Consider the following 6,892-nt stretch of genomic DNA (forward strand, 5'->3'; position numbering starts at 1 on the left):
AAAATTTCAAGTCTATTTAACCATTTTGAATCAAAATAATAATTGAGTTTTCCAATTCAAATCATATTCAAAATGGCCGATATTTCAAACATGTAGATATAGTAACTTACCACATTATCGATAAACAAAATGGCTGACATATAGAATGAAATTCAAATATATAGATATACCAACTCCCTACGTTACCGATATACAAAATGGTCGATCTCAAAATGGCTGACATACTAACATAGAGAAGGAATTTAATCGGAGCCTGGTGGGGGTTTAATTGGGCCGGAGTGGGGGTTCGATATCAAACTGTCCCAGGATCCACCTTGCTTCACTACTATCACCAAGTAACCATCCAACTCCACCAAGGAATCAGCTAGCTTCATCGGAAGCCAACCACGGACTGTCACCAGTCCCGGTGCCATCAGCCAGCTCCGAGAGCCGGCCGACGACTGGCAGTGAGATGCCAGCGATCATCAGTTTTATGGATTCTCCATCCCCACTCTCGTTTGACCCACTCCATACGACCATCTGTGCGCACATCCGATGCGACTCTCTGGTGGAGGTTTCGAAGTAGGGGATACGAATCTGACGTAGCCAGGGTAGGAATCCACTCGTGGCCGATATCTACTAAGCCAACACGGACATTCAGACGAACATGGATGTCGCTACCGAGGCCACTCACAAACCGGTGGTATTAATGCGTCTTAGTCGATAAAACCCCTCAGACCAGACCTCTAATTATTTTCAGGAGCGCGAGATCTGCCAAATCTCGTTACAATATATATATATATATGTATTATACTAAATGATTTTCTATTCAAATTTATGTTGATTTTCATATCTTATAAATTTTAGTGGTTAGATAGGAAATACTGGAACCTCTTTTTGATTTTTTATCTCCTACTAAAAAAGAAACAGCTTGTACTAAGGACCCCATCAATTCAGAATTTAACTGGATCAAAATAATTTTCCAAAGTATTGAATAACTTTTATGCATTTTTGGGGTAATATTTATGATTTGAATCATAAAAAAAATCTGTATTATTCTATATGTATGTATGTATGTACTTTTTTTAGAAGAAATTCATTATAATATCATCTACCAAAGTGGTAGATAATCTAATACTTTTTAAATCAATCAAAAATGAATCTAGTGTGTAAATTATCGGTGAACCGATACAATTTCAAGTGATACATATGTTTTAAATATCTCATTCTATATATATATACAAATATATGGCTATGTCTACCAATTATGATCAACGGTTCGTGCGTCACTATCTGCAATCACTTTGAATTTTATAAATTCTGTAGCTCCTATCGAGATATATGTCTGTGAATTTTTTCAGATTTTTCCTAACATTATTTCAGCCAATATTATATGGGGTATTTCACGATTTTGCAAAAAAAATTAATTTTCAATCGATTTTATTCAATATTTTTGGCAATAAAAAAATTCAATGATGAATCATTTTCCATGTAAAAAAAGGTCAGCTTTTGGAAAAAATATTTTTTTTTTTCCAAAATATTTTTAAACCCTTTAAAGTTCACTTTTTTGTCTAAAAAACGACTTTTATGGAAGTGCGCATACATTGATCATTTTGAAAATATTTTTTTCGAAAAGCTTAGCAAATTTTACGTAATATATGTCTTAATGTCAGTGGGATCTCCATAAAAACTCTCGCAATCATCTGAGAACCAAAAAAATTCTAAGAAAAAATCCTTCAAAATCATGATAAGTTTAATTTAAATATTGCTCATGATAACGAGGCTTAGAATCATGTTCACAGATATTGTTTTATTGCTGATTCTTACGCGCAGAAGCTGATTATACAAGCTAATAAAATTCTACTATTTTTAATAAACGTTAACTTACCGGTTTTTCTACCTAAATAAACTGCTTAGAAATCATAGTATATTAATGAGTTATCTTTTTCTTCCACCAGTTTTCCATACCTGTCAATAGAATATACATAGAAAAAAAAAAATTTTACAACCAAGATCGATACTTCTATAAAATAGAAGTTTTCTCCTTGCAAATAATTTTTTCGAACCATGAACGAAATGTTCTTGACTTGTGAAGAGCACTTCTTATTTTGAAAAAGAAAATTTCCTCAATTAACTTCTTTTTTCAGATAGTTGAAATTATGATGAATCGATTAAAACAAACTCTCAAGTCTGTCACAGATTTAGTTTAAAAGTTATAATGTTTATAAAAAAGAAAATTTAACGTGGGGTCTTATGGAGTAATGAAAAAATGACCCTCCAAAACAGTAGTTATTGTAAAAAAAAGTGTAGACCGGAATTATTTTGCTTAGTGTTTTTTTTGTGAATATAAGTAAATAAAGTTATTTAGAACAGATTGACAGTTTTGGTTTTATCAGTTACTATTTTCTTATTAATAAAAAATAGCAATTAAAAAAAACAAACGCTGTTTTTATCATTTTTTTTTTTTTCTTGTCAACAAAAATATTGCAACTACGCATTGGACTCCTGTTATAAATTTGATGGTGTATCATCCACTGCGTTTCTGAAACGTATGTTCACTTAAACCAAACGTTGCCAAATCGCTATTGTTGTGTAGGTGTGAATTTTTTTGTAATTGTGTGGGTAGAAAAAATCAAAAGTTTTCACGTCAGCGACTGCTTTTCTTTATTTATTATTTAATATTTTTTTTATAACACCATGCAGAGAAAGAAAATATTTTTTTGCTGATAAATCTTGTGTTCGTGGTGAAGTTGGTTGTGGCAGAGAATTAAAATGAGACTATGATTTTCTCAGCAGTTTATTTATGTAGAAAAACCAGTAAATTAACGTTTATTAGAAATAGTAGGATGTTATGAGCTCGTATAATCACCTTCTGCGCGTAAGAATCAGCAATAGAACAACATCTGTAAACATGATTGTAAGCCTCGTTATCATGAGCAATATTTAAATTAAACTTATCATGACAATCATGATTTTGAATGTTTTTGTCTTGGATTTTTTTTTACACCTTAGACGATTGCGAGAGTTATTATGGAGATCCCACTGACATTAAGACATATATTACGTGAAATTTGCTAAGCTTTCCGAAAAAAATATTTTCAAAATGATCAATGTATGCGCACTTCCATAAAAATCGATTTTTAGGAAAAAAAGTGAACTTTAAATGGTTTAAAAATGTTTTGGAAAAAAAAAATATTTTTTTTGAAAAGCTGACCTTTTTTTACATGAAAAATGATTCATCATTAAATTTTTTTCTTGCAAGAAATATCAATCAAAATTGACTATAAAAAAAATTTTTTTGCAAAATCGTAAAATACCCCATATAATAGTGGCTAAAATAAAGCTAGGAAAAATCTGAAAAAATTCACAGACATATATCTCGATATAAGCTACAAAATATATAAAACTCAAAGTGATCGCATGTAGTGACGCACGGACCGTTGATCATAATTGGTAGACATAGCCATATATATAATAATAATAACAAATTCTGTATTATTTTATATGTATGTATGTATGTACAATTTTTATAAGAAATTTTTCGAAACATCGATTTCAATTGATACATATGTACATACATATAAAATAATACAGAATTCGGTTATAACCTAAATCATGAATAATACCCTAAAAATGCATAAAAGGTATTTGATACTTTGTAAAATTCCTTTGATCTAGTTTAATTCTGAATCGATTGGGTTCTTAGTAAAAGGTGTTTCCTTTTCAGTAAGAGATGAAAAATAAAAAAGAGATTCCAGTATTCCCGATCCAACCATTAAAATTTATAAGATATTAAAATCAACATAAATTTGAATAGAAAATCAATTAGTATAATACATATATCTATATACCGAGTGTCCCATTTTAATTTATCAATGGATTTTTTTCGAAAAATATAGCTTAAATTGTAAAATGTTCCAAGTAAAAGTTGTAGGGTTTGGAGGGGGACGAAAAAAAAAAAAAAAAAAAAAAATTCGAAAAATCCAAAATGGCAGAGTTTCCGGTATAAACATAGCTTTTTTGAATGGATACTGCATTTTTTTTCAGCACCAAAACGTTTTCTACATCAAAACTAACACTTTTTATTTGAAAAATTCTTCGATGAAATCACTTTTTTTTCGGCCCGATTTTCTCTGTTTATGGATTTTCCTGAAAAAATATGGCTTTAATTAAAAAATGTTATTTAGAAAAGTTGTAGCGCTCGAAAAGACAAAAACAAAAAAAAAAAAAAAAAAATTTTAATTCAAAAATGGCAGTTTCCGGTATGAACATTTTTTTTTTCGAGGTTAGGTGTAATTTTTTTTATTAAAATATTTTTCACATCAAGGCTAACACTTTTTCTAAATAAAATTTTCCGGAAAAATTGATTTTTTTTACAAAACTTTGTTTATGCTTCTAACTCCGTTATTTTGATTTTTTTTCGGAAATTTTTTTTTTTTTTCGTTTTCGTCTTTCTGGGCGCTACAACTTTCTTAGATATCATTTTTTAATGAAACCATGTTTTTTTCAGGAAAATTCATAAACAGATAAAATCGGCCCGAAAAAAAGTGATTTTATTGAAAAATTTTTCGAATAAAAAGTGTTAGTTTTGATGTAGAAAACGTTTTGGTGCAAAGAAAAAATGCAGTATCCATCTAAAAAAACTATGTTTATACCGGAAACTCCGCCATTTTGGATTTTTCGAATTTTTTTTTTCTTCGTCTCCTTCCAAACCCTACAACTTTTACTTGAAACATTTTACAATTTAAGCCATATTTTTCGAAAAAATCAATTGATAAATTAAAATGGGACACTGTATATATATATTCAACCCGTTGTATTTCAAAAACTAACTTAGAAAATTATATTTCTTTTTTTGTTTATATAATCTTTATATCATTCCTAAACGATTCCGCAGATACATGTCAAAAAAAAAATTAAGTATATCATCATTTTTATTTAATCATATTTTACGCATACTCACTTTAAGGAGTTTAAGCCTCATACATCAATATATATATATGTAATAATAATAAATAATAATAATAATATATAATAAATCATAGGGACAGTTATTTTGACGGTAGTTTATCAGGGTATGGGGGGGGGGGCCCCGCGGAGTTTGTAGGTGTTCGAGGGGAGAACGCGAGCAAGCGGCCCAGAGGGAAAGGTGGCATGTCAAAAAACGGCTCCCAAAACCTGTTTTCTCACGGATCGTATGCCATTTAACAGCCCCCTGCCCGCTATCTGGCCTTATACTCGACTAGATTATATTATTTTTATATTTTTTGAAGTAAGTTACTTTCATCTTGAAAAATAAATCAATGAAATTTGATTAGTAATGACGTTTTGAAATTAGTTTTGAAAAAATTCATTTATACGTGTAATAAGCCTTACATGTTATGTCGTGTTTGTAGAAACAGATCTTGCCCTAGATAAACGAAAAGGAAGCTGATTTATATAATCATTTATGTAAACCGGAAATTCAAATTAGTATTATTATTTGTATTATGAATATTAATTCCCGTACTTGAGATCATGATTAGTGTTTTCTCGTCACACTATATTCGTGATTGCTATAAAAAAACTTAATTTTTCTTTCGTATATTATTATTGGTTTTTAGATATATTTTTTTATAAACTATAAATGATACTTCAATACTTTCAGATAGACTTTACCAGTATTATTACTGGATTCTGACAATTCACATGATGGATCATCTTTATCTTTATCATACTCAACACCAGTTTCTAAAGCTATTATTAAATAAAATTATACATTGAATTCATAATTTCAACTGAACAACAATGAATATTTTATTCTAATTTTTCTTTATAGTAAAAAAAAACTCTCACAAACAACAAGCACGATTAAATATGATATCAAATCTCAAGTGTATTCTTTACAAAATTCAAACCATCAACTCGTATTGAAAGTAATAAAATACATTGTAAATCTCCAAAAAAAAATCATACTTATACGAATCTTAAATAAAAACACTTGAAGATCAATTGAAAAAGGCAGATATTGTTAAATTCGTTGATTGATTTGGAGATTTTACTAATACGAGTTTGAAAATCAAAACAAAAAAAACCACAGTATTTATTTATTGGCATGACAATAAAAAAGTGAAAAGCACTCTACTGATAGCTTTATTTGGACAATAAAAGCTCTTTTACAATTGGAAAATATTAGCGAAGAAAAAGAAAAGAACCATTAGCAATCACCGACATCACCAAAATTACCATGCTTTCATGAACCAGAATAGTGATGCTGATGATGAATTAATAGACATAATTAGCACTAAAAATTCATTAATAGCAAGAGATATTTTAAAATCACTGAATTTGAGTATTGTCAATGTAAAAAGAATTTTTTCGTGGTTTATCTGGTTACGAAGAACCATCAAATGAATTCAAAAAAATGATTCGTGTAGCAATAATGATGTTTAATAATAAAATTGCAATTGATTTCAAAATGAAAAATATGGGTTAAAGAAATCTGGAAGAAGCTGGACGAGTGTAAAGACATGAGTGAATAGTGGAGTACAATAAACAGATTCAGAAAATCAAAGAAAGAAAGAGCAAGCAACATGATCAGCCAACAAGCATGGCTACACCATTTCGAAAAACTCTTGGCAGAAAAAAAAGACCCAAACGAAAGGGAGTCATAAACGACAGAAGAGGAAGAAATAAACAGTGAAACAGACGACTACACAAAAAGAATAATGAATAACGACATATCAATGGAAGAAGCAAAGATGAAAAACAATAAAGTGGCAGGACATGATGCCATACCCGCAGAATATTACAAAGCAATATTTGCAGAAAACAAAGTGTCGATAGTAAACCATTTAAACAAAATATGGAATGAAGGAGAACTGCCAGAAGGGTGGAAAAAAGCCTTAATTACGCCAATATACAAAGCAGGCGA

Source organism: Aphidius gifuensis, linkage group LG2, assembly GCF_014905175.1.
Source record: "Aphidius gifuensis isolate YNYX2018 linkage group LG2, ASM1490517v1, whole genome shotgun sequence".
Classification (NCBI taxonomy): domain Eukaryota; kingdom Metazoa; phylum Arthropoda; class Insecta; order Hymenoptera; family Braconidae; genus Aphidius; species Aphidius gifuensis.